Source organism: Hippopotamus amphibius, chromosome 8, assembly GCF_030028045.1.
Source record: "Hippopotamus amphibius kiboko isolate mHipAmp2 chromosome 8, mHipAmp2.hap2, whole genome shotgun sequence".
NCBI lineage: Eukaryota > Metazoa > Chordata > Mammalia > Artiodactyla > Hippopotamidae > Hippopotamus > Hippopotamus amphibius.
The window spans coordinates 63,200,835-63,228,265 of NC_080193.1; the positions used below are offsets into that span (position 1 = coordinate 63,200,835).

The 27,431-nt window shown below is 35.8% G+C and overlaps 1 pseudogene; it reads left to right on the plus strand.

Annotated features, from left to right (window-relative positions):
* The first annotated feature begins 3,136 nt into the window (after positions 1–3,136).
* On the plus strand, positions 3,137–4,202 carry LOC130859170 (ganglioside-induced differentiation-associated protein 2-like; annotated as a pseudogene).
* The last annotated feature ends 23,229 nt before the right edge of the window (positions 4,203–27,431 follow it).

Sequence of the window (27,431 nt, forward strand, 5' to 3'; positions counted from 1 at the left end):
GACATTTTGGGTTTCCTTTCAATTTTTTGAAAATGTTGTTACTTCCAGAAAGCTTTGAGCTAAATTTAATGTTCCGTTATAGTAACCGTATTAGTCTAAGCTCTTGCAATATTCAATTTCCCCAACATCTTGTCATTTTACATTTTCTTTTTCTAGTTTTACCATTGTATTGCATATACATTTTATTTTAAATTGCATCAAATAATTTGTCAAAATAGGCAGGGTAGAAATCATGTTAAAAGAAAGTATTTAGAACAGTTAGGTATTAATAAAAATGTTAAATAACCATATGCATTATTTGGATTTACTTTGGTTCTACTTCACATTTTGTCTTTTAAAATATAATATTTAAAAGTAATTTCACTTTCACTGAAGAATGCATTTTACATGGTAAAGTATGGTATTGGTTTTGTTTAAATTATATACATCCATGAAAATTATGTCCGTTTTGGGACATAAAATTGATATCTAGGGTCACAGAGGCTGTCCTGTCTAAAGACAAAGCACCTAAAAGTAAATGCCCAGACTCCTGAATATTAAGTTTACTTATTTGAACATCTAAGATTATGACAAATGTCATAGATAGAAATTATAAAATAATAGTAAAATAACTGCTATTCTATTTTGTTGATAATAATATACTTTATTGTAACATTTGCAAATTAACTTTACAAATTATATTCACTTAATGACACCTGCTTTAAGAAGTTAATGACAAACTTCCTAGGTGGTGCAGTGGTTAAGAATCTCCCTGCCAATGCAGGGGGCACAGGTTCAATCCCTGCCCCAGGAAGATACCACATGCCATGGAGCAACTAAGCCTGTGCGCCACAACTATTGAGCCTGGGCACTCTATATCCCATGAGCCACAACTATTGAGCCCATGTGCCACAATTACTGAAGCCCACGTGCCTAGAGCTGTGCTCTGCAGTAAGAGAGGTCACCACAGTGAGGAGCCCATGCACCACAGTGAAGAGTAGCCCCTGCTCGCCACAACTAGAGAAAGCCCACGTGCAGCAATGAAGACCCAACCCAGCCAATAAAATTAATTAATTAATTAATTAAAAAATATGTTAATGAGATAATATGCATATATTTTCAAAACTTAAAATCTTATCTAGTTCAATTTCAATAATAATGTTATAAAATAGCTAGTAAACTTTTTTCCACCTGTGAAAACAAAAGTTCTAGCAATACCAGGGTTGTAGTTTGTGCTTTATTAAAAAAATCAATTCTCTGTCATATTCTTCTTTCCTAACATATTTTTGTTTTCATTATTTGTGTGTCTTATGAAGTTATAGAAAGTGGCACCTCTGCGTAATAGAAAGGATGCCAACAGAGTGTTTTAATGATTAGCTGCTTTTTTAAAATAGCTGTTTCTCTTAGATAAACAATTGAATCTCATGACGTGATATAAACATATGAACGCATCTAATGATGTAGGTTTACATCATGTCACACTTTGCGTGCCAAAGTAATGAAGAATCGTAATGCAAGCAGCCTAATCTTCATGAATCTAGAGTAAATTCCATCACTTGGTTCTTTCCAAAGAAATTTAGATTTATAAAAATGGCAACTTAGAAGCGGTTTTTGTCTTACACCATGATCAACACGTGAGAAAACCTACCAGTTGATGTATTCTCAGATGTATTAGAAGATATATAGAGATGTATTAGAAATGTCTATGAATTTGTGCCCAAATTCAGAACATAAGGGAACCTTTCCCTAGAACTGTACTGTCCGATATAGTAGCCACTAGCACTATATGGTTACTTAAATTACATTAACATTAAATAAAATTGAAAAACTCAGTTCCTCAATTGTACAAGCCGCATTTCAAGTACTAAATAGCATTTTGTGGCTAGCGGCTACCATACTGGACCACAAAGGACACTTCCATCATCTCCCATCATTACAGAAATTTCTGCATTGTACATGGATAACCTAGAATGTCATCTCAGCAACTGCATTCCAATTGGACAGCACTACTCCTCATAATTAATTAAAGAATTATACAAGTGGAAGATGTTTCCATCCCCACATTGATATGGATTTGTTCTAACATCACAAAATATTTTGTCTTATGTAATCTAAAGCTATATTATTAGGGAATGAGACATATCTTATAACCTGAATTTAAAAATTGTTTAAAAACAGTAAGATAAAAATCAAGAAATCTCCTGGAAAATAAGAAATTGATAAATTGCTCTCAAAACAATTATGACCTTCTTCTTCTTAAAAGTTATAATTATTGATAATTATGTATAACGTTTTGTTTCTATAAAAAGTTTTTACAGTTTTTTACTGCTTTCTTTATGATTTTATACACAAATGTGCCCATAAGATTATATCTGCTAAATTAATCTACAATCTTTGATTTCTCTCTTTATATAATAATATGTGATACACCAACATACTTGGAGAAAATAACATAATAAATTAATATTTCTGGATAACACAATATTAAGGGAAAATATTTTTATTTCAACAACTGTTAACAAATTTCATAAAATATTTTAGTGTATTTTTCTGCCTTAATAAGTCTAGTATTTTAAAAATAATACATCACTTTTGATAACTGAGCCTCTTACAATGCTTCAGTGTCACTGCTATAAAACATATGTTGATACGTAGGACTTACAGATGTAAGGCATGGGGTGGATATTTATTGAGCATTTGGTCTAATCCCATTTATAATAACTTCCTGAATCATTATCCAGCCAGTACTTGAAATTTACCAGTAATGTAGAACCCTGTAATTAATTTATATGGGCTTCATTTAATCAAGCCATTAATTTGCAAATTCTAGGGGAATGCATGTGAATCCATCATATTTCTTGCCCTCAAGAAACTTATATTTCAGTGGAAGTCTTCTAACAATTGAGCAGGCAATTATAATAAAGTATGAGAAATACAACCAAATGGCTATTGATGTTAATGAGATGTAAGAAAAGTAATTAATAATTATTGAGCTTTTATTATGTAGTAGGGACTTTGATGTGCTGGGGCACTTTCCATGAGGAGCTTAACCCACTTTGCCTGCCACCTGAATGGGACTGCCTGAATGCTCTAAAGTCTCCAGTGTATATCGAATTGCTGAGGAATTTGGAAAAAGACAAGCTAAAGTTCTCATTCCATGGATCCCTTGGGTGAAACTTCCCAGTCTGTGGAGGGAGATAAACTACAAGCTGGGGCAACCTGTGTGAAGATGAATTAAACCCTTCTAATACTGCAGCTGAAACATTTCAGGCAGACACTATTAGATCATCTTTCCTTTATAATAAGGATGTAAATGGAAAGTGATTCTTTGGAAAAGGAGATGTGTTACTAAACTGTACAGACATTGTGAAAACGAGCAATGAACATCTCACAGATAAGAATCCTGTGTCGGACAGTATCTTTTACACTTATAGGGCCTGATTTTGAAGAAGGACCTCCAGAAACTTAAAGGTTGCTGGCCAGGTGAAGCAAAACTGACAAAAGGATTTGATCTAGCTGACCCATTCATCATTCACACAGTGGGACCTAGATACAATGGCCACTATCTCACAGCTGCTGAGAGTTCCCTGTACAGCTGCTCCAGAAACATACATCAGCTGGCAAAAGAGCAGTCAATGTCTTCTGTTGGGTCCTATGTTATCAATTCTGCAAAATGAGCAGAATTCTATAGAGCAGTGGTCCCCAATCTTTTTTGCACCACAGACCGGTTTTGTGGGAGACAATTTTTCCATGGATGGGGGGTGATGGGGGCAAGGATTGTTCAGGCGGTAATATAAGCGATGGGGAGCAACAGATGAAGCTTCGCTAGCTTGCCGGCTGTTTACCTCCTGCTGTGCAGCCCGGTTCCTAACATGCCCCAGACTGGTACCAGTCCACGGCCTGGAGGTTGGGGACCACTGCTATAGAAGATGCAACACACATCACACTTTGCACTATAAGGAAATTCATAGAGGTTCACTGGGAGACGGTTGAAAAAGTGCTATTTGCTGTCTCTAAACTTCAAGAGGCTACTTTCCAAAAGATGCTACCTCTCTATTTCCCAAAGTCATTAAAGGCAGAGAGTTGATCACTGCCATTCCTGCAGATATTGGAAATGCAGAAGCGGGGGCTGTGGTACCCAAATGGAAGGTTAGAATAAATGAAAACCTGGTGCCCAGAAGGACACATGCCTTGAAGAAAACTTGAAGAATGTGAGAGAGTGAACCTTGTGAAAACTAGTAGAACAACACAGAGGTAGATGGAACAAAGGCCCTAAGGCAGGAGAAGCGCACCTGACCAGTTAGTGAGACATGAGGACCACAGATGTCAGGGTGATGATAGCACCCAGATCATTTAAAGCCGGTTAGACAATTGTAAGTATGTCAGCTTTACCCTGAGTAAGAAGGGTAGACATTTAAGGGCTTTGAGGAGGGGATGTTATGATTAGACCTCCATGTTTACATATTTCATGCTGACTAGTTCATGGAGACTAGACTGTAGAGGGACCAGAATTAATTGGGAGATTTGTTAAGAGACTGTGGCAGGAATTTTGGCAGGATGTTGCGGCTATGTCTGGAGCTGTAGCAGTGAGAAGTGGTCAGAAACTGGATTTATTTTAAATTTTGAGCTAATAGAATTTCCTGTGGGATTGGATATTAAGTGTGAGGAAGATGCTGTTTTTGACCTAGCAGTAGGAAAATGGAGTTGCAAATAAGTGAAATAGGAAAGGTGAGGATGGAGTGGGCATTGGGAGAGATCAGAAGTTTAGTTTTGGACATGTTAAATTTGGGATGTCTACTGAACATTCAATCAGAGATGGACATATGCATCTGGACTTTGGAAAGATACGTGGACGAGACATGTAATGTGGTGGTCATCAGCATAGAGATAATATTTAAAGCCGTGAGACTGGATAAGCTAATCAGAGGAGTGGATGCAGACAGAGAAGCAAAGTGAAGCAGGCTGAAGACTTGAGCTGTGGGGAACTCCAACATTAAGAGATTAGAAGAGGGAATGACTAAGGAGTGACCAGTAAGTGAGAGGGAAAAAATGAGTGCAGTGTCCTAAAGGCAAGTAAAGAAGAGTATTGATAAAACACGTGTGCTCCATTGTGTCAAATGCTGCTAACAGCTGGAGTAAGATGGGAAATAAGAAAGCTTGGATATTGGTAGAGAGGATAAGTAAGAGAACCAAAAGGAATGTTTGGACTGCACACTTGGGCAACTGAATGCCTGATGTTTCAATTTGATGAGACAAAGCTTGAACCTGGGAGTGCATATGCACACCTAGGGCTATTCAGGCTCCCCGGCGCCCCAAGTGGGAGGTCAGGTGAAGACCCAGGTTGGCAGAGGCAAGGGTGGGGACCACAGCGATAGCAGCAGAAGTGGTGGCAGGTGCCATGACTCCTTGATCAAGGAAGGCTTCCAATGGGTCAGTGCCAAGAACACGAACCTGTGCCTGCAGCACACACAGATATCAGAGACATGGTGCTGGCAAAGTCAGTACTGAGGCACTAAACATCATCCGTGCATTACTGGACAATAAGAGTGTACACTTGGACATAGCAATCAAGGATATCAGAGGGATATTAGAATTTTTCAGAGTTTGAAAATCCCAGGCTTTAAAACCTGCTGCAACACTTCAAAGCACATAGCCATAGACAATAGAAATTAAATTTAAGACAGCTGCATTTATAGAAGAAAACACCATTTTATATGACATTTGGGATCAATCAGTTACAAATTAAAAAGGCAAATTTAAAAGTATTTGTTTCCTTGTAATTAAACCTACAGCTATGAAATATATAAACAGGTGTTTTGAATTTTTAAATAATATGCAAGTCATGAAGCCAGTGTTGTGTCTTGTATAATCACCAATAGTTACAGGAAACATCAGAAGAAAGTGTAAAATGCTCTTGTATAAATTTACAGTTGCATTTATATATTAATTACATTATATTTATAAATTAAAGTTATAACAGCATATCAAGCAGATTTACATAAAGAGTTAAATATCTCTAGAAAAAAATTGTTCCTCAAGAATTATCAGCTCTAGATACACTAAAAAAATTTATTTCAAAATAATTTATCAGAAATGTATTGCAGCATTTTCACAGTCTATAAAATACGCTGAAAAGTTCTAGTAACAGCTGCATCAGCAAAATTAAAAATTATCTGTACTCTCGCATTGCCAAGAGTGACTAATGTCACTTTAAATTATGTTGACTGGAAATGAGTTGTTAAATGTATAAACTCGGATGGCCAAATTATGAATATTCAGAGAAGTAAGCCAGAAAAATCTTACCATCAATAAAGATAACACATTAATAAAATAGTATTATTATTGTATTATATATAATTATACCAAAATACTATTTTTTGGAAATTTGTAAGTTTGTGATTTTACTCATGTATTACATGCTGTTACTGTGTGGTATAAGTACTAAAATATTCTTAAAAGGAGAAGCTTTGTGTTTTAATACCTCTAACTGTACTTTTTTTTCCCGCTTCTTAAAGTAGTGACCCCATTTTTATTTGACATAGCATCCCACAAACTAGGTACCAAGCTCTGTTAAGAAGTTGATTTGTTATGATGTGCTATTTCAGAGGACAGAAAAGTTTTGATAGAAAGCAACTGAAAAAAAACTAGCCAAAGAAGAAAAAGTACAGACAGGTTTGGGAACAAGTGTAAGGAAAAGGCTAGCCGAAGTGTGGAGGAGTGTTCATATCAGGCAGTGCCCAGAGACATTCAGAATGTTAGTTAGGATCGACCAACTGGACCAGTGAAAAGTTGCCAACTGGAGTAGTCCCTGCAGATCCCTTGATGACAGGAGTGGGGAACCGCACCTTTTATATTAGGTAAATCCTGGTTAGTAGCAATCTTACTTTATGTTTTTTCTCAGCTAGTTGCCATCCCCAGTTCCTCAGGGTAATCATTAACTTCCTTCTGTACATTAACAAGAATTGACTCCTTCTGCAGTATTAACATAGAGTTGCCCATATGAGAGGCAACTTTACAGCAATTAGTACCTTCATTCCTCATGACTGTTGCTTTAGGACTTGCTCATACACTGCATTTAAAACCTATCTTTAAGTTTGCTGTCCTTGGTTTGCTATTAAATAAGGTGCATCTGTCCTTTCCCTGCACCACCAAGTCTCTAAAAGGCTGATGGTCCATCCTTTCATTATGCCTCCAGGGGTCTTCAGAGGTGTTTGCAAGCACATTCTATTTTAAATGTTAAAATGCAACACCCCAAACGGATAAAGAAAAAAATCCTATGTTTGGAATAACTTCCCCCCACCCCCACACCCACACACTTCAGATCAAATAGAAGCTATGGTAGCCATAAAATAACCCAGAGGAACTCTGTGTGCAAGCTCTGATATGGAGAGTGAGCAGAGAGAAAGATCTGTAAATATGTGTTTCTGAAAAGTGGCAAGAAATTCAACAACTGGCAATTAAACAAGATTTTCTTTTCATAAACAACCCTGGAATTTAAATTATTTTCAGGTAGTGGTCATACCAATGCCAGGAATTTGTAAGGAAATTTAGAGAAGATGAGTTGGAAGAAAGAAGAGATGCTGAAGACCTGTTTAATCAGGTAAAACAAAGGAAAATTAAAGAAATATTTAGTGGAACTAATAAGAGCATCAAATTTAAATGTACATTTCCTCACCCTCTGTGTAAAGATGTCTTTAATATGGTAATAGATGTCAAAGGGTGGCGAGAGAGGCAGCAATCACATTCAATATGAGATAAGAGGACTCCATCTTTTCTGCATATGAAGCTTTAGACCTGCATTTTATTTCAAGTTTGGTGAACAGCAATCAGTTCCCATTTGTGATTAGTCCCTGTCTTTTCACTGAAGAGAGGGTTGAGACAGAGTTTTAAAGGTTATTCTACACCAGACAAAAGGAGTACATGAAAAATAAAAGGCTTTTCAAATGATCTAAAGTGCACTTGAATCTGCCACTTTGATATCATTAGCAAATTGTGATTGATTAAGTATCACAGTTAAGTCTCTTACAAGCTTTTTGGAATAAAATGGGGTATAGCAAGTGTGGATATTCCCAGTATGTGGCATTATTTTCTAAATGTAGAGTGATATTTTTTTTCAGGTTGCATAATCCTATCTTTTACTCCTGAAATTATAAAGTTAGAGAGAAACCTGAAAGTAGTTGTTCCTAAATCAGTGTTCCAGCAGATGACTGTCTCACCATTTCAGACTTGGGATTTGTAGTAACAGTCTTGGGTTGATGCTAAAGTTCCACTCCCTCGATAAAGCAGAATTTGAGTTAAACATGATTTATTTGATTGTTCTTATGAGTTACTTTTTTAGTTAAAAGTGTTTACTTGTCATAAGTTTGGTCCATCTCAATTAAACAGTTTGAGGGGATTTGTTTCCAGGGCAAGAAGATGCTGTTTTCTTTAACACAGATTAAAAAAAAGACAACAAAAAATTCACTGAAGATCACCAAAATTCTCTTAAATATAACAATAATTATATACCTATGAAAGCAAGGTGGCTTGATATATACAAGGTAGCATTTAATCCATGCCTTTTTCTGATGATTTGTGGGTGAGGGGAGTATTAAGGGAAACAAAATAAAGGACAGCATAATACAGACTGCCGCATAATATGGAATTCACAGATTCCTTTTTAATTATGTGAAAGTGGAATCAGTAGGTTGCACAGTTAAACAATATGAAAAGGAGAGTCAGAAACTGAAATCCAGCTGTAGCTCTGCCAGTTGCTGGTTATTTCACATGGGCCTCTCATTCCACTTCTCAGAGACAGAATTTGCTGCTCTGAGCTACCTTCCTGGATTAGATTAGAGAACTCAGAATAAGATTTTCCCTATTTGACTTGCTGTGACCCATTCAAAGCTACTCCTAGAATTGTTAAAAAATATTCTAGTTGATTCTCTGAGCAGGCATTTGCTAAGATCTCACTTCTCCATGATTTTTGAAGTCGGATGTGACCACATGATTGGCTCTAGGCAGCGAAATATAAGTGGCAGTGACATTGCTCATTTTTTGGGAAAACCAAGTACCAGTACATGATTTCTCTCTGACATGATGACCGTGGAAGATCATGTCAAGATAGAGCATTTGCAGTCTAGGTACCTGGGTAAACTGGAATTATCCAGACTCCCCATTGATCCACAATGACATGTAGCATAAATCAACATTTAACATAGAAGCCACTGAAATGTTAGAATAATTTGTTATTGCCACATATTTTATTCTGATTGGTACAACATATTTTACCCCCCAAATAATTTCTTACATGAAATAACATACCCATGTATTTAGCTTATAATTTACAGCATGAAAAGAACTTTAAAAATATTTCAAAATAAAATTTTAATTAAAAATTATTAACTGAAATCAATATTCAACCTTAATACAGTAAACTAGCTAATCCCTCTCTGACTTATTTTTTATCCATGTGCTGCTAAATTTCTGGGCTTTTTAGTGTCTTTTACCTCCTTTGTGGTGACTACATATGTGTCAAGGTTTTCTTACTAGAGTTTCAATGAGATTGTAATTCACCTTCCTGATAGTTATTCAATAATCTCTAAAATTCCCAGTCTCCACAGGCCACTCCTTTTTCTTAGAAGCCTTAGATTAATGTCTCCTTTCTGAAATTATACTCAGTTTATTTTCAGAAACATTCACAACAACTCTATGCCATTTAGTAATGGCATAGGACCTTGTTTCACTCAGAGTGCTTGAGAAGGTTAGATTTCTCATCCAATCATTCACAGACATTCCCTCTCTCACCTTTCCTATGATTTCTCCCGTCCTATCGTTCCTCTCTGGTGGAACGATAGGACGGGAGTTTTCCTTCCCATTACATCTCCATCCTGCTGAAAGCCCACTATCCCTATGTGTGGAGTGAAGAGTGGCAGAATTTCAAACAGACTCTGCATAGCAGATGTGGTAACTATTTCATCATTTATTTATTCAAGACATTGTCGTCAAATGCCTACTAAGTACTTGTCACTCTCACCGATACTGCAGATACAGTGAGTGGGATGTGATCCTGGTCCTTAAGTCTCAGTCTCAAGACAGTTTGATGAGAGCTTAATTTGCTTATAAGAGCACATAAGAGTCTCCACACCCAGCTTTGCCTGGAGGCTTCCTGGTTGTGATGTCTAATCTGAGAACGTATCAAAGATTTTGAAGGGATGCAGGGGAGAATGGAGGACAGCAGGAAGGGGTCTGGGCAGAGGAAACATATAGTAAAGCTCTTAGGGGAAATAGCATTGGTTTTTCCAAGAATATAAGTGATTAAGTGGGCCTGAGGAAAAATTCTTGTTAAAGGGCAAATAATGGACTAGCAGGATTGTGAGAATCAGATTTAAAAGTAGACAACATGAGTCTAATAATAAAAATAATTACTTTATGTTCAAGAATGTGTATTTCCCCTTAGGGCATTTCCCAGCCAATGGAAGAATTTTTATATGGCAGGGATCAGATCTGTGTTTTTGCCAGTTGACTTTGGCGACAGTATGGAGACTTTCCTAGATACTGGAACATCAGTCAAGAGTTTATTGTATAAAAATAGGAGAGACGATGGCCGTCTGAAATTAGGTACTGATAAGATGGAGGAAAAGAAGTGGATGACTTGTGAAAGATTAGGAGGTAGGAAAAAGATTTTGTAGTTGCTGTGAAGGGAGAAAGAGTGTGAGGGGAGCGGTAAGGATAAAACTGATTAGAAGGTGGGGCATCTGGACAGACAGAAGTTTTCTGGGAAATGTATAAGAGGAGTCAGAAAGCAAGGGAACCGAATTGTATACAATGAGCTCTGTTTTAGGAAAAAATTGGTGTAGCAGAACTATGAAATTGTCTGTTGTCCTCCAAGTGAAATGCCCTATGCTCGGCAGTATAAACTGGACTGAAATGCTCAAAAGATTGGTCAATTACACCTTCTCCATTTTACCTCCTGAATATCCTTTCCAGAATATTTGACATTCTTCTTACTGTTTTAAGTATTCTCAAGCACAACATGATGATGTTTCGATAACATGAAATAACTCTCTAAAATTGCATTTGTTCACATTGTAACACTTTTAAACTTATAACATTTTCTAAGTCATCTTCAAATACAGTCTGTCCTCCATATCCACAGATGTGGAGCCCGTTGTACTATACCATTTTATATAAGAGACTTGAGCTTCCTCAGATTTTGGTATCCAAGGAGGACGTGGAATCAATCTCCCGCAGATACCGAGGAAAGACTATACTGCCATCCACATGATTTTGATTGAGGCAGGTGTTTTCATTTACATTTACAGATGAGAAAAGTGATGCTAAATTGGTAGGTGACCTGTTACATTTTATCATAATTAAGCAGAGGGGTCCTGACTCAAATCCACATCCTGTAGTTTCTAATAAGTCACAGAGAGATATTGCAGGTTCCAAACCACCACAATAAAGGGAATATCACAATAAAGTGAGTCACATGAATTTTTGGCTTCCCAGTGCATATAAAAGTTATGTTATACTATGTTGTTGTCTATTAAGTATGCAAAAGCATTGTATCTCAAAAATAATGTACATACCTATTAAAAACTAATGCTGTTAGAAAATGGCACCAATATATATGAGGGTGAGTCAAAAATCATCCAGACTCCAGTTATATTAAAACTTCTGTTGGCTGCACTGTGTTATCAGTGCTTTCGGTTCAAGGCTACTGTCTTCCCAGTCACTGCTGTACAGATGTGAACATGTTACATCAGTTTATTTGTAACTGCAGTGCGAGCAAAAACGGATGCCCCACTTGTGATTTGCATGAAAGAAGAGCAACATGCAGTGACTTGTTTTTTGTGGTCTGAGGGTGTACCTGGTACCATTATTTATCTAACAACTCACGGAAGAGCATAAACAGAAGCATTTGGATATCTGCAAACAAAATATGGACCGAAACTCTAAGGAAGGTGAAAGTTTCTTAAAGGGAATCATTACTGGTGACAGGACATGGATTCATCACTATGAGCCCGAGAGTAAATGGCAAAGTATGCAACGGAAACATCCTCAATCGTCGACCAAGAAAAAGTTCAAAAGTCAACCATCAGCCAGAAAATTGATGCTTACAGTTTTCTGGGATTCTCAAGGGCCAACATTGGAACATTATCAGGAAAAAGGTTCAACAATCAACAGTGCTCATTACAGTGAGATGCTTATTGAAGAGTTGAGGCCTAAACTTCGGATTAAACTCAGAGGACTGCTATCCAAGGGCAATGTGATCTTGCATGACAATGCACATCTGCACACTTCTGCCCACACTGTTGACACTCTGCAAAAACTTCGTTTTGAGGTGTTAAAGCATCCTCCCTGTAGTTCTGAGCTTGCTCCATCAGACTTTCACCTGTTTGGTTCCCCTGGAAGCAGCCCTACAAAGACAAAATTTCACTTCTGATGAAGAAGTGAAGACAGTGGTGTACTCGTGGCTCACAGCTCAGCCTTAAGCATTTTTTAATGAGGGAATACAAAGCTTGTTGACAGCTGGACAAAGTGTATTGAAAAGCAAGGAGATTATGTCGAAAAATGATGTATTTGTCTTTTCTAAAAGTTAATTAAAATAAATTCTACAGCCAGAGTGCAGATAATTTTTGACTCACCCTCGTATATACTTGCTTGACACAGAGTTGCCCCTAACTTTCAATTTGAAAAATACAACTGTTCCTTTTATATATACTTTATCATTTATTTATATATATTTCAACTTTAAACAACTGTAATCATAGAGTGTGTAACTTTTAGTGTCTGCCTTCTTACGCTTGATATTATGTCTATATATTGTGACGATAATTTAAAAAAACTTTTTTGGCTCTATGATACTTTAGTATATAAATACACTGTAGGTTACTTGTAGGCTGATGGGCATTTGGATTGTTTCCTGGTTTTATGCGTAATGAACAAAGCTGCTATGAATATTCTTCTGTGTATATTCTGGTGTAAGTACATGCATATTGCTGGGTTATTGTATGCTCACTTAAATAGCTACTCTCAAATACTTTTACAAAGGAAAGAACCAATTTGTAGTTATAATTTGTAGTTTACTAAAGTAGTATTCAACATTTTTGACAATTTATCTATTGGCTTGCCTGTCTTTTTAATCCTAATTTGTAGGAGTCCTTTATGTACTCTTGATAAGAGTCCACTGTTGTATACATGAATTGCAAAGTTCCTCTCCCACTCTATGACTTGTCTTTCACTCTCTTAATGTTGTCTTATAATGAACAGAAGTTTTAATATGATGCAAATTATAAATCTTTTCCTTTATGGTTAGTGTTTTTTGTTCTGCTTAACAAATCTTTTTCTGCCTCAAGGTCACGAAGGTCTTCTCCTATGTTATCTTCAGTAAATTACCTTTCAATTTTAGATTATGACCCATCTGTAATTGGTCTTTGAATATGCTGTGAGGTATACATCAAATTTCTTTTCCTTTTTTTTTCTATTTGAATATACAATTGACCCAACACTATTTATTGAAGATTTTTTTCTCCCTAGATTGCAGTACTACCTTCATCATGTAACAACTGACTATATGTGTGTGACCCCCCCATTTTGTTTCCTTTGTGTATTTTATGACCTGTTTCAATTTCTCTAGATTTATTATAACTTCATATGTGATTCATATATATTCTCTAATTTTATTTTTTTCTTCAATGTTATCTGTTCCATTCTTGGTCTACTGGATTTTGAGTCAGTTGAAAATAATCATTTTGAAACTGTGCAACAATTTAAACAATTATATAATCAAAAAAATGTATTGCACTATAGTTAACTCCTTTTATTTTCACTATGCTTTTAAAGATTTAAAACTAACACAAATAGTACATCACTGTTATCTTGACACTTGTCAAAATATCCAGTTTCTGATTCCTTTTTTTTCCTTATGTATAAAATATGTGTGCTGTTTTTCACTGATAGTATTAAATTGCTTGTGACACTGAAATATTGTTTTCAGTTAGTGTTTTGCATACTCAGCAACAGACCTATTCTTATCTCTCCAACCTCTCAGTCCTTATATTCCTTTGTACCATTCACATATATTCTGTTGGAATATGTTTTTTATCAGCTTTCTGAAAAAAAAATAGCCTTTTAAAGGTTAAAATACACTATGTGGCACATCCCATCTAGACAAGATTAAGTAGACTCATCTTTCCCTCCTCCTCTCTGCTAAGTATCACTCTAAACCTTGGAAAGAGTGCAACAGGCAACCAAAGGAGGACTGAAAGGCAGAAAGAAGAAAAACTGACTAGAGACTCTAGGACTAAGAAAATAACAAAGTGGCAGGGCATCTTATAACCCACCACTCAAAGAATAAGATGACCAAATCATCTCCTATCCTAACTGCGAACCTAACGACAGAAGATGGCCTAGGTAGGCTCACTTCTTTTCTGGACTGTACTGTCAACCACTCAAGCAGCACAAGCAAGGTAGATGGATCAGGAACCCTGATGACAATGCTCTCCTCCTCCGCTGGACCTGAAACTCCCCTTCCCTATTAAAAGACACTGTGTGGCTAGGTGACACCAGCAAGATGTAACTTCCACGAGAAGTAGCTTGCTATGGGAAATATTTTTGTCTTTGCAGATTGTAGAATCAGTTCCCCCACCAAGAGAGACATGGCAGCCAAAATTTGGGAACTTCTTCTACCCCCTTAGGCTGCATGAGGAGGGACCAATCACATGAGGAGGGACTAGGTTTCAGTCGCAACAGATAAACCAGATCAAAATATCATCACAAATAATCTGTAAATTAAATTTCCCTTTGAACCATAGTTCACAAATGTAGAACAGAATCTGTGTGCTAAACCCAAACTGATGACTGCCTAGTAAAATAAAATATTTAAACAAGACCCATAGTCTCTTTTTTTTTCTTTTTTTTCCCATTTTATTTATTTATTTATTATTTTTTGGGGGGTACACCAAGTTCAATCATCTGTTTTTATACATATATCCCCATATTCCCTCCCTCCCTCGACCTTCCCCCCACCCTCCCCATCCCAGTCCTCTAAGGCATCATCCATCCTCGAGTTGAATTCCCTTTGTTATACAGCAACTTCCCACTGGCTATCTATTTTACAGTTGGTAGTGTATATATGTCTATGCTACTCTCTCACTTCGTAGTCTCTTAAACTGATAGCCAAAATGTCCAAGACACATACAAAAGTCATACGTGGAATCTAAAAAATACAACAAACTAGTGACTATAACAACAACAACAAAAAAGCAGACTCACAGATAAAGAGAACAAACTAGTTATTATCAGTGGGGAGAAGGAAGGGGAGAGGGACACATAGGGGTAGGGAAGTAAGAGATACAAACTATTAGGTATAAAATAAGCTACAAGATATATTGTTATAACATGGGGAATATAGCCAATATTCTATAATAACTGTAAATGGAGTATAAACTTTAAAAATTGTGAATCACTATGTCGTACACCTGTAACTTTTATAATATTGTACAAGTATACTTCAACTTAAAAAATAAAATAAAATTAATTAATACATAAAAAACAACCTGTTGAACCAAATTAAAAAAAAGTCACACCTTATAGCAGGAACCAGGAAAATCACAACGTAAATGAGAAAAGACAATCAACTGATGCCAAAACCAAGGTGAACAAAATGTTGGAATTATCTAACAGGATTTTAAAGCAGCAGTTATAAAAAAAATGTGTCCACAGCAGTATGACTCTCTTAAAACAAAGGAAAAAGAATCTCAGGAAAGAGAGTTATAAAAAATTATCAAATAATAATTAAATAACTTAAACATACAGTAACCTAAATTTTGCTTAATGTGTTTAACAGTAGAATGTAAATATCAGAAAACAGAAACAGTGAGCTGGAGAATACATTGGTAGAATTTACAATCTGATCAACAGAAAGAAAATAGAAGAACAACAGCAAAATAAAACTGAGCCTCAGGGACTTGTGGCACAATAACGTAAGGTCCAACATTTGTATCATCAGAGTCCCAGAAGAAGAAAAGAAAGAGAGTGTGGCTGATGAAGTATTTGAAGAAATAATGCTGAAAATGATTCAGATGTGGTGGGAAACATAAATCTATAGATTCAAGAGGCTAAGAAAATTCCAAATTGGATAAATCCAAATAAATCTGCAGCAAGACACATCATAATTAAACTTCTGAAATTAAAGACAAAATAATTTTAAGCAGCCTGAGAGAAAAACCACATTACCTTTGAGGAAATGTCATTTCAAAATTATAGTAGATTTCTCACTTGAAAACTTAAAGGCCAAGACAAAGTAGCACATTGCTGTATTCAAATACTGAAAGAAAAGTACGGTCAACTGTAAATTCTCTATCTAAAGAAACTATCCTTTAAGATGGGGAAATAATGACAGTCTCAGACAAAGCAAACTAAAACAATATTTTTATATAGTTTTCTTGATGTGGACCATTTTTAAAGTCTTTATCAAATGTGTTACAATATTGCTTCCATTTTATGTTTTGGTCACAAGGTATGTGGAATCTTAGCTCCCCAACCAGGGGTCGAATCCATACCCCCTGCATTGGAAGCTGAAGTCTTAACCACTAGACCACCAGGGAAGCCCCTAAGAGAATCCGTAGTTAGCGGACTTACCCTCAAAAATGACTGAAAGGATTTCTTCAAGCAGAAAGGAAATTTTTTTTTTTAATTTTTTTAAAGACATTTTTATTGCCAAGGGAAAGCAACATATACCAAAATCTATTTTCAAATTTACGTTTTCAAAAGAAGGGAGAAGACTGAGAATGAGAATGGTTATCCCAGGTTTTAAATTAATGTATAATGTATTTACAATAAGAGGAGAAATTTTGTGGACATATGTATATACACATATGCAAAAATATACAAAAAACTAAAGTGGAAATATTAGCATCATTGGACTGTGTTCAGTGATGATATGGTGTTGCTATATAATTTCCTTGTAATTTTTTTGTATGTAAGTAAAAATGCACTTCTAAGTGAAGATTACTCAGTATTATGGATTTGTCCTAATCTATTTAATCATTCCCTTAATGACAGATGCTGAGGTAGTAAGTATCTAGTTCCCAATTTAAACCCTCAGAGCTCTGGGAAAAAGCTCACATGAACTCACATCAGGAAGTACAGCATCCCTTCATTTTCTACACAATGAACTAATTTCACGTTTGCCCTCTTATGTTGCCAGGAGGGAAAGAAGTTCTGTGTCCCTCAGACACCTGTTCTCGCCTGAGTTAGGTTGCAGTTTGTGGATTTTCCAGACTGTGGAGGACGTGATTACAGAGAGAAGAGCATATTTGTCAGTAAAATGTGGTTTTTTTCCACAAGATTTCAGGAGATGTGTCCACTGCCTAGCGCCCATAGTGCTTCCAGAGGCAGTGTGGAGCTTGGAAACAGTCCTTCACTTAGTGGAATACAGAAGATAACCACTGCCCACAAGAAAAACGACCTCCATTTGGGTTTCCAAGGGTTTCCCTCTGCTTTGGTTTTGCCCCTGACAGGATGACTTCCTTATTCATTGTTCTTTAAATTGCTCTGGTCTGCATCAAAAGAAAGGAGGCCTGGATCAGGTTCAGAATGCCATCTTCTTCCTCCTGAAGCGCAAGCCCTGGTGAGCTTTGCAGTGTGTTCAGAAGAGCTTGAAAATTCTGGAGAGTCCTCTTCCTGTGGATCAGGATTCATAAAAGTTTTTACCTTTTACTGACAATCTGTGGATGGCAGGAGTTGACCTAAAGGCTTCTTGAGGTTTCTATATATTGCTGGTGCGTTTGGCTGAGGGCATGAGATGGTGCTCCGGCTGACTTTGTGTGCTGCCGCCACCAGTCTGTCTCAGTGGGTCCCTTTTTGAGGATCCCACTCTGCAGTCAGAGCCTGGCAGCACTCATCCCACCACTGCAGAATGTAAGATATGTTCACCTGGCCCAGATCCTGTGGCAGTTGTTTTTTGTGTTCAGGTTGAGGCTGAAAATAGTCTTTCCAACTGCAGTACTCCCATGTCAGCCTGTTCTTGGTGATCCTGGCATTCTTCTTGGTATTGGGGCCAGAGAGAATTCTGAGTATCTGGGTCTCCTCCCATGCAGGCTGTGCAGTACTGGCACATAATTTCCAAGTATTAGAGTGGAGGGAGACTTCTCTCCTCCCTGCACAACCTGCATGGGCTGCATCATGACACTCTGTCCTTGGCTCGCACAAGGGACAGAGGATATGTGGGATGGGAGAAGAACAGGTAGAAGTGGTCGGTTCTTGCTGAAAGAACTGGAGAAGGGAAAATGATGAGATCTGCCTGGGAGAGTGCACAGGTCGATTTTGTGCTGCTGAACTGTCAGACCAGGTCTCCCATTTGGGCCATCCACCAATGAATTCACAGGCTCACTTTTGCTCTGCCCATGGTACAGAGATCTTGGGTCCTGAAATCACATTTGAATCCTCAATTCTGAAATGCCTGTTTGGCTAGTGTTTTCCTGGTTGCAACATCAAGGAATTGGTTCCTCTCGAAGGCTTGAACTAGGATGTTTGATTGAGATCTTGGGACAGATGTCTGGTCTTGTGTGGCTCCTTTTGGTAAGTATTCTTGAGTGTAAGCCTGAGGCTGGTTCTGTCCATGGATTTGGTCTTTTCCTAAGGAGGAGCTGAACCCCAATCATCTCTGTCTTGCTCTCTGGCTTTTAAACCAAATCTGAATTTTAGATTCTGGAATGCCAGTTTCCTTGGCCAGCTGTTTCCTGGTTGCTTTTTCAGGGTAAGGGTCATGTTCAAACCATACTTGGAGGATATGCTTTTGACTCTGGTTGTAAATAATGTTGCCTAGCCAGGTTTCTTTTTGTAGTATGTCACTTGCAGTGTTGTTTGAATCCATCTTGGAAAGAGGCATCCGGATTCTGCAGAGATGAGTGGACAACTCCAGAAAGGAAATTTTAAAAGAATTTTTCAGCTTCAGGATGAATGAGGAACAAAAGGAGCCAAAATACAGGTACATACAATAGGCTATTCTTCTCCTTATGAGTTTCATACATATTATTTGATGATTGAATAAAAATTATAATTCCATCTGATACTAAAGATCACATTTAAAAGTGGGAAAAGTAAAGAGACATAAATGAAAGTAAGATTTCAACAATTCACTCAGAGCAGTAAAATGTTGATACTAACAGGCTATGATAAGTCCCATATGTATATTGTAATAATTAGAGCACCCACTAAGAAAACTAATTAAAGAGGTATACTTAATAAATAAACCTAGATGGCATCCTGAAAAATATTTAAGTATCCCATAGAGGGCAAGAAAAACAAAACCAAGAAACAAGGAAACAAACAGAAAACATGTAATAAAATGGTAGACTTAAGCTCTAACATATCAATAGTAACCTTAAGTGTAATTAGTCTAAGAATACTAATTAAAAAACAGAAATCAGCATGTCACTAAGAAAATATGACCAAATTATACACTGTTTAAAAGAAACTCATTTCAAATTTGAAAGCATATGTAGGTTGAAAATAAAAGAATGGGGAAAGACATAACAATGTAAATATTAATTTTAAAAAAGGAGTGTCTATATTACCATCACATAAAGTAGACTTCAGAGCAAAGAAAATCACTAGAGACAAAGAGGGGTATTACAAAACAATAAAAGGATCAATCTACCAGGAAGACATCACGATTTAAATGTGTATGCAAGGGAGTCTCAATATACATGAACCAAAATCTGACAGACCTGAAAGGAGAAACAGAAAAATTCTCAATTATAGTTGGAGACCTAAAAATTCTTCTCTTAGCAACTGATATGAACTGCTACACAAAAAATCAGCAAGGATACAAAAGATCTAAACAGTACAACCAACCAACAGGATCTAATTGACATCTAACTATCATCTATCTATCTCTCTCACTTTACCCAACAACTCTGGAAGATACATTTTTTTAAGTATTCATATCCAAGGTTATAAAGCGAGCCTCAACATATTTAAAAGAATGAAACTAATATAGAATATGCTCTCTGAATATAATGGAATCATATACATACAAGAATACATTAAAAAAAAAGAGGAAAATCTCTAGACACTTGGCAAAATAGCCAAAACGGGGGGGGGGGGGGGCAGGGGGCAGGGGGTACCCAAAACAGATATACTCCAACAGGTGAATGGCTAAACAAACTATAATACATCCATATGATGGAAACTACTCAACAATAAAAACAAACAAACTATTGATACACACAACAGCTTGGATGACTCTTCAGCAAATTTTGCTGAGTGAAAAAAATAATCCAATACCAATGGTTACATACTATATGATTCCATTAACATAATATTTTTGAAATGACAAAATTTCAGAAATGGAGGACAGATTAGTGATTCTCAGAGGTTAGTAATGGGGTGAGAGTGGAAGAAGGAAGCAGATATTATTATAAAAGTGGAATACAAAGAATAATTGTGGTAATGGAACTCTTCAGTACCTTGACCATGGTGGTGGATACATGAACTTGTAAATGTGACAGTTGTGTAGAACTAAATACCTGTCCCCGCAACACACACACAAATAGGTACAAGACTATCTGAGACTATCTGAAATGATCAATGCATTGTAGCAATGTAAATATCCTTCATGTGATATTGTTTTATAGATATACAAGTTGTTACCATTGAAGAAAACTGGGTAAATGGTACATGGAATCTCACCACATTATTTCTCACGACTGCATGTAAATTTACAGTTATCTGAAAATTAAATGTTTAAATAATACATCTTGTACTTTAATGTTTTAAACATCAAGAATATATCTATTTTTGAACATAGTTTAATTTACATATTAAAAAGTTTCAAGTATACTTTTTAATGGGATTAATCACAAAAACCTTAAAAGAATCCACTAATGTGAAAGTTGAAAAACGAAAATGCTAATGGTCCTTTCATTTCCCATACAGAATGATCTTCTCCTGATATTTTTTCACCACATAAATTATATTCATTTAACATTGCAGAAGTAAATCTTCAGCTTCTTTAAAACAGAAGAAAACAAAACAAAACCCTGTCACTCCATTTACTATAGTGTAACTTTTAAGTGTAATTACTATAAGAAATTTTGTCTTCTTGTTTATTCAATTCAAATGGACAGAATGACAATTTTTTAACCTATTGTAATGAGAATAATATTGCATGTGTTTATGTTTTTGAATTTTAAGGCACCAATTCGAGATGACTACTCCATTTCAAAATTAAACTATCACCTGCTTACGACTTAGTAATAGGCACCTCACCACAAATTTTAACTGTATATGACTTTGGTTTATATAAAACTAACAAATACACATACATGCATTTAGTTAAGTATATTTTAAGTTAGCCATCTCTCCTTTCTCAAATTTCTAAACAGGCAGAGTGGGTTTGTCAGTTTGGAGAAACTAGCAGAGGAGTGTGGTATTGTAGCAATATTGAAATTTTGTTTTAAAATTCTTTGCTAGTAGAATGAAGGTGTAAGAATTGGCAGCTTCAACTCTTGCAGTATGTTATCACCATACTGTCAGAAAGAGCGCACTTATGCCAACTCTGACGAAACTGGGTGTGTTATAAATCAAGCAGGAATCATGGGTTCCTTATGCCAACAACACATTTCAACTCTTACCTTATTACCACATTTCTTGGACGGTACAGGATAATTTCTTTTAAGCTTTTTGCTGCTCATATGTGAAATCTCAAGTAATCTAGCCAAATGTAGTGAAAGCTCAGGGCTGTTCCATGACATTGGTTTACTGAATGCTGATCTATGAAAGTCTGAATGTACAAATCCTTATCTATCAATGTGGTCAATGAAACCTCACCATCACCTCGACAAAGCTTTTTTTTTTTCCCCAAAGCGTAGATTGTTTTTAAGAGGTTCACTAAAATATGCCACATCACATAAAAATTTCTTTCTCTCGAATATCCTATGTGAATTCAAAGTACACATGAGCTATTCTACATAAAATGCATAAGCATTATGCAGTGGAAAAGAAACACTATATCTGAATTTTGGAAGTTGTGTTTCTTTTAAAGAAATTCATCCAAATAACAAGTAAATTTAGGGATATTAGAAGGAAATGCTAAGGTATATTGACAACACAAGTTTTCACAAGAGCCTAATCTAAATAGAAAACTACATTGAACTTTGTAGAGAGGGGAGAAAGGTCAATCATCTTATAGTAAGCAGAAAGCACAGGACAAGAGGAGCATATGTCAAAAGCATACTTTATTTACCTTTCATTAGAATGTCTTCCTCTGAGAAGGTTAAATACTCCAGGAGAGGGATAGGATTTTTCTCATGTTAACTAATCCAGACAAAAGTGAATAGAGATTTGCTTTCTTCAGCATTTATTGATATTAATTGCTTTATTGAACTAGCTGTGGGAACAGGGATTTCCCAATGCCAGCATAAAGGATCATTATTTATAAGCTAACTGATCCCACAAATTCTACACTTAGCTCAACATTTCCGTTGGAAATACTGAAAGAATCTTTTAAAAAATGTTGTCATATTTCAGCGTTCATACAGTATGCTAAATTACATAAGCTAAATGATAAAACATTTTCCAGGAAAGAGGAATTTTAGAGTCTCACATACCAGGCTTCAAATCAAGCTCTGAAATGCAGCTTATTATTACGTTTTTCTTCCATTTATTTTTAATTCTTCCCCTTTGGCTCTGTCTTACAGGTGTCCCTAGTTACAACCATCAGTAAAAACAAAACACATGTGTAGGCTATAAATCTGCATTTGTGCTAATTCATAGGAGAAAAATATCTTCAGTTCTTCCTTCCAATTTCCTTTCCTCTCACCACTTAGAAGCTCTCTACAGAGCTCTGTGCTTACCATTACAGAAACCAAATTCTGTCCCACATGATAAGTTAACAGGAAAGTTCCTGCATGTCATTTCTCATTGCAACTAAAGAAGTCAAGGTGGAAATCCCCAGGTTAATTTAGAAAATGAAAGGATTTAGGAAGGGAATCAATATTTGGTAAAAGGAGGGAGCTGCCAATTTAGCCTTTCATAGGAACTACACAAGATTCAGTCCATCAGACCAATATCAAGTGTTAGCACTAACTTTTAACATTGGGAAAAGTTAATAAATTTGAACATACTTGAATATGAGACAGTTAATAAGTTTCCCAGGCACCAGAAGGGAAGCTCTTATACTTTTGTTAGATTGAATTATAAAGGTGCCAGAAGCAATGCTAAAGCCAAGGTAGAACTGGTTATTTGCTTGTAAAGTCTAATTTGAGTGCTTAATAGATCAGCTGTTTTAAATCACATCACTTTGAAATATGATATCAGATTGTCAGCTTGGAGTGTTTTCTTCCTTCTTGTCCACTTTCATTTTGATAAAATAATCTAACATGGTTCTTTAGTTTGAGATAACAATACCAACAGCTAGAAACAAGCATCAAGGCTGTTGTATATTATATTTTGATAAATCACTGTTTTGTGTTTGTATTTTATTTTTCAAATCACTTCTTTCCTCAGTAATAGATGAACACATTCTTTTGTGAGGGGAAAAAAGTATTTTTATGAATACAAAAATGTATCTGAATAGTCATCTAAAAATCGGAGACATGAATTTATATAGTGCTCGCAGGGTGTCTTAGATTTGATTATGAAGTTATTCCATGAGTAGGTTTTGCCAAGACTATCACAGAATCAATGGACTGGACTTATTAGGTCATCATCTCTTACTAACAGTATAGAGTTCTCAAAAGCTTTATTAGGTGCAATTGTAAGTGGCTCAGACAAGAGGTTTCAATCATTTCTTTTAGAGATGATTCCCCAGCTTCAGAAATTTTTATTGGCAAGAAATGATTTCTGATGCCTAGTTGATGTGTCATTTTTCTCTTAGAACACTTGCGATCAATCCTGCCCTCCACCTCCTACCAACCATACATTATTGGTTTTGGGTTTTATTTTGTTTTGTTTTTTAGTTTTCTCACTCTTTTCATCCAGTAAATTTTGCCCACATGATCAAATACCCACATGAGAAAAAAAATCAAAATTGGACAAGTTCACACGGAGAGGGATTAGAATGGGTTGAAGTAAACCGTGGAAAGAGATTATTTAGTTTGGCTTAAATTGCTGCTATAATCACTTAAACATGAACAATAACCCATTTGGAAAATATCAGAAACTGTTTTATATCACAGACATATCATTAGGCCCCCACAACATTCCAGGAACCTGCCCTTTTCAACCCCAACCTATCCCCAGAGAGATTATTTCTATAACAGCATTCTCAATAGAGATTTCCAACATTATTTTATTTTCTAATTCACAAAGATAAGATGGCATGGTATAGTGTATTGTCCTGAGCTCCTTCTCTTTCTGGGATGGAGGTTTTAAGAAACTATTGCAAGCCAATAGGGAGGCTTTCCACAGCGTGTAGGAAAAAGCTTCGTGTGAGCCAGGAGCCCCGCAGCGGGCCCTTTTTCAGCCTATAAACAATATAGCTATGAGTTTCAGTGGGTTAAGCATCAGGCTGGAAATTTGTAGTAACATGAGGTCTAATTCCAGATCTATAATTTACTGGCTTGTTGAGTGACAATGGGCACATAACTTCAGTGACGCGTATTTCTAAAGTTTAATCTTATGAAATTTGTACCAGTTACACATTTGTTCATAGTAGAATATATCATCCCCCAAAATAAAGAAAAAAATAAACAAAAAAAACTAATTTAAGACAAAAAGGCTAAGTAGATGCTCTTTAAATATAAAAAATGCATGCTGTAATTAAGTGGGATAAGACATACATGACACTTCTAAAAAAAAAAGATTTGATGGACACGTGCTATAAAATATTAAAATGTATTGTTTAACACTTAAAAGTGTGGATTGCTACAAAAATCAATAAACAGACTAAGATATCAGATTTGTAACTTAGAAAAAAATAAAAAAAAATAAGGAGTTCAGAGTATGATTGAACTGACATTATGATTCAATAGTTTCCAGCAAGAACTCTTGCTAAATGATGCTGAAACATTAGTTAAATGTTTCTAGATAAGAAACATTTGTCTTTATCCAATGTTAAAATTATTTCCCTATTGCTTAAAATGTTAATTTAAAACATTAAATAGGAGCATTTTAGATGAATATGAAATCAGTGATATGTAGAATCTTCCTAAATTTCTAAACAATGGAGGAATTCACAAATGAGAAGTTAAGAAACTTTATAACATTAAATGAAATTTCTAAATGTAATATATTAAAGTTTTATATAGTAATATATTAAAGTTTTAAAGTAAACAAAAACTAAGGAAAACTTTACAAATTATATAATAGACCTGTGGTGTTATTCTCATTTTATAAAGAAGTTGTTGAGTCCAATAAAAAAGAGCACTCTCCAATAAAATATTGAACAAAATAAATGAGATTCACAAAATAAGAAATAGAGTTAACCAATGTATTGTTTCAAAAATTATTCTCATCAGCAATCCAATACTTTTAAATCAAATACATTTTTAAATGTATTTTTCTGGGAAAGACCTCTCCTAAACTACTGATAGGCACATAAATTTTCATAAACTTTATGGAAAAATAGAAATAGTTGGAAAAATTGATTAAAAATGTAAAAATTGTTATGCCTAAATTTGTGTATCTTTTGTCACAGTAATTCCACTTCCAGAAATTTATCTTAAAAAATCATCAGAAATGCAAAGATTCAAGCATGAACATGTTTATTGCAGCATTATTTGTAGCAGTTAAACCATTGGAAAAACTGAATGCTCATTTATAAATACTGTGACTGCTTGTATTCAGGCTCATGCATCAGGCTCCATAATAGATAATATGAACTCAACTCAAAATATGCTAAAATGGGAAAAAAAGTTATGTAAAAATAGTTAAATTAGAATATAGCCTAATAAAATTTTATGTACACAATAATGTGCTTTGGGCTGAAACAGTTACATAGATATATAAAATTTAAAAAAAGCTTGAAAGAAATAAATCAAACTGTCACACAATAGTGATTTTTTTTCAAGAGTAGGATTTAGGGTCATTCTCTTTTTTTCTTTTTATATTTTCAAGTGCCCATAATCAGAATTCAGAACTTTAATAATCAAGGAGAAAAACATATCTTTTGACATGGTTCTCAAGGAGTCCTTATACTTATGGTCACATAATATCAAAGTGAATTGAAAACAAAAACTAAAAAAAGCACATAGGTCACTCAAATGATCATCATTAATAAAATGTCTTTCCTTCACACAAGTGAAATTTGTTTTGTTTTGTTTTTTGTCAACATCACATTTTCCTGTTTAAGCTAGTATAATTATATTGAGGAAGAAAGAAAATGTTTAAATGACCATGGTGTATAATCACTAATTCTCACATGCTTGCATTCATAGATAATTCTGGAAAAACAAACTGCATTCCCAAATCTTAGAATGAGACCATTGATGGATATCTCCCCAGACATGGGGATGATTAGTTAAGACACATTGTAATTATTCTCTGAATCTGTGATGGTCTTAATGCAAGATTCTTTCATTAAGATCAACACCTTCTTCTTTTTGGAGAAAAAAAAAGGAGGAAAGGAAAAAAGAAACGTAGCTAGTTCAATCGAAAGGGGCAAGGGCTGAGAATTGAGTCAACATAGACAGATAGAGAGGAAGAACAATTTTTTTGTTCAACCCTAGTTTATTATTTCTTCACCCAAACTCAGAGTATAAATTAAGTCATGTGTAAAAAGGCAACTGGGCCCCAAAGGCAGCAGCAACTGCTTCACATCAGATGACTTAACTGGTCTTTGCAAAAGTGTTCAATTTGGTTCCTGACCAAGAAAAAAAGACTCCTTTTCTCCTACTCCCACACAGCGTGCTGCACAAACACCCAGTTCTATGACTTTTTTGTTTCCTGCGCAGTGACTTTTCATGCCTGCCTACCTTACTCACCATCTCGTGATTCCACCCCCAGGCCTCCTCCACTTCCTTTGCAAATGCCAATTCCTGCTCCAGGGGTCCAGGGAGAGACCCCACCCACTCAGCCTAGAGATGACACCACTGGGACTACCCCTAAGGTGCACTTACCTCCTCAATGTGAAATTAAAGAAGGGAGGAAGGATACTATTTTTATCAAGTCAGAGGTTTAAAGGGAGCATCACAATAAGGAGGGCTTTCAAAGAAAACTTCCAAATAGGGCTGAACAGGCTCACAGCCCTGGGCCCAGGCTATCCAGAGACAAGTCAAGTTTGACTTGGTGGCCATTTGCCTTCATTTCCTACCAATTCTGTTCCCTGTCTGTGGCATTATCTGGTACCCTATCACCATAGGTTCTCCTTACCTTGTGGTTAGAGAATCCTGAGAAGTGTTAGCTGATGAAGTTTAATCACCTCTCTGGGTATTTACATTTAAAGAAAGTTGTCTTGAACACCAGAATGAATTTAAGATGGGAAATAATGAGGGTAAAATGTTGGATTGATAAGCAGTGCT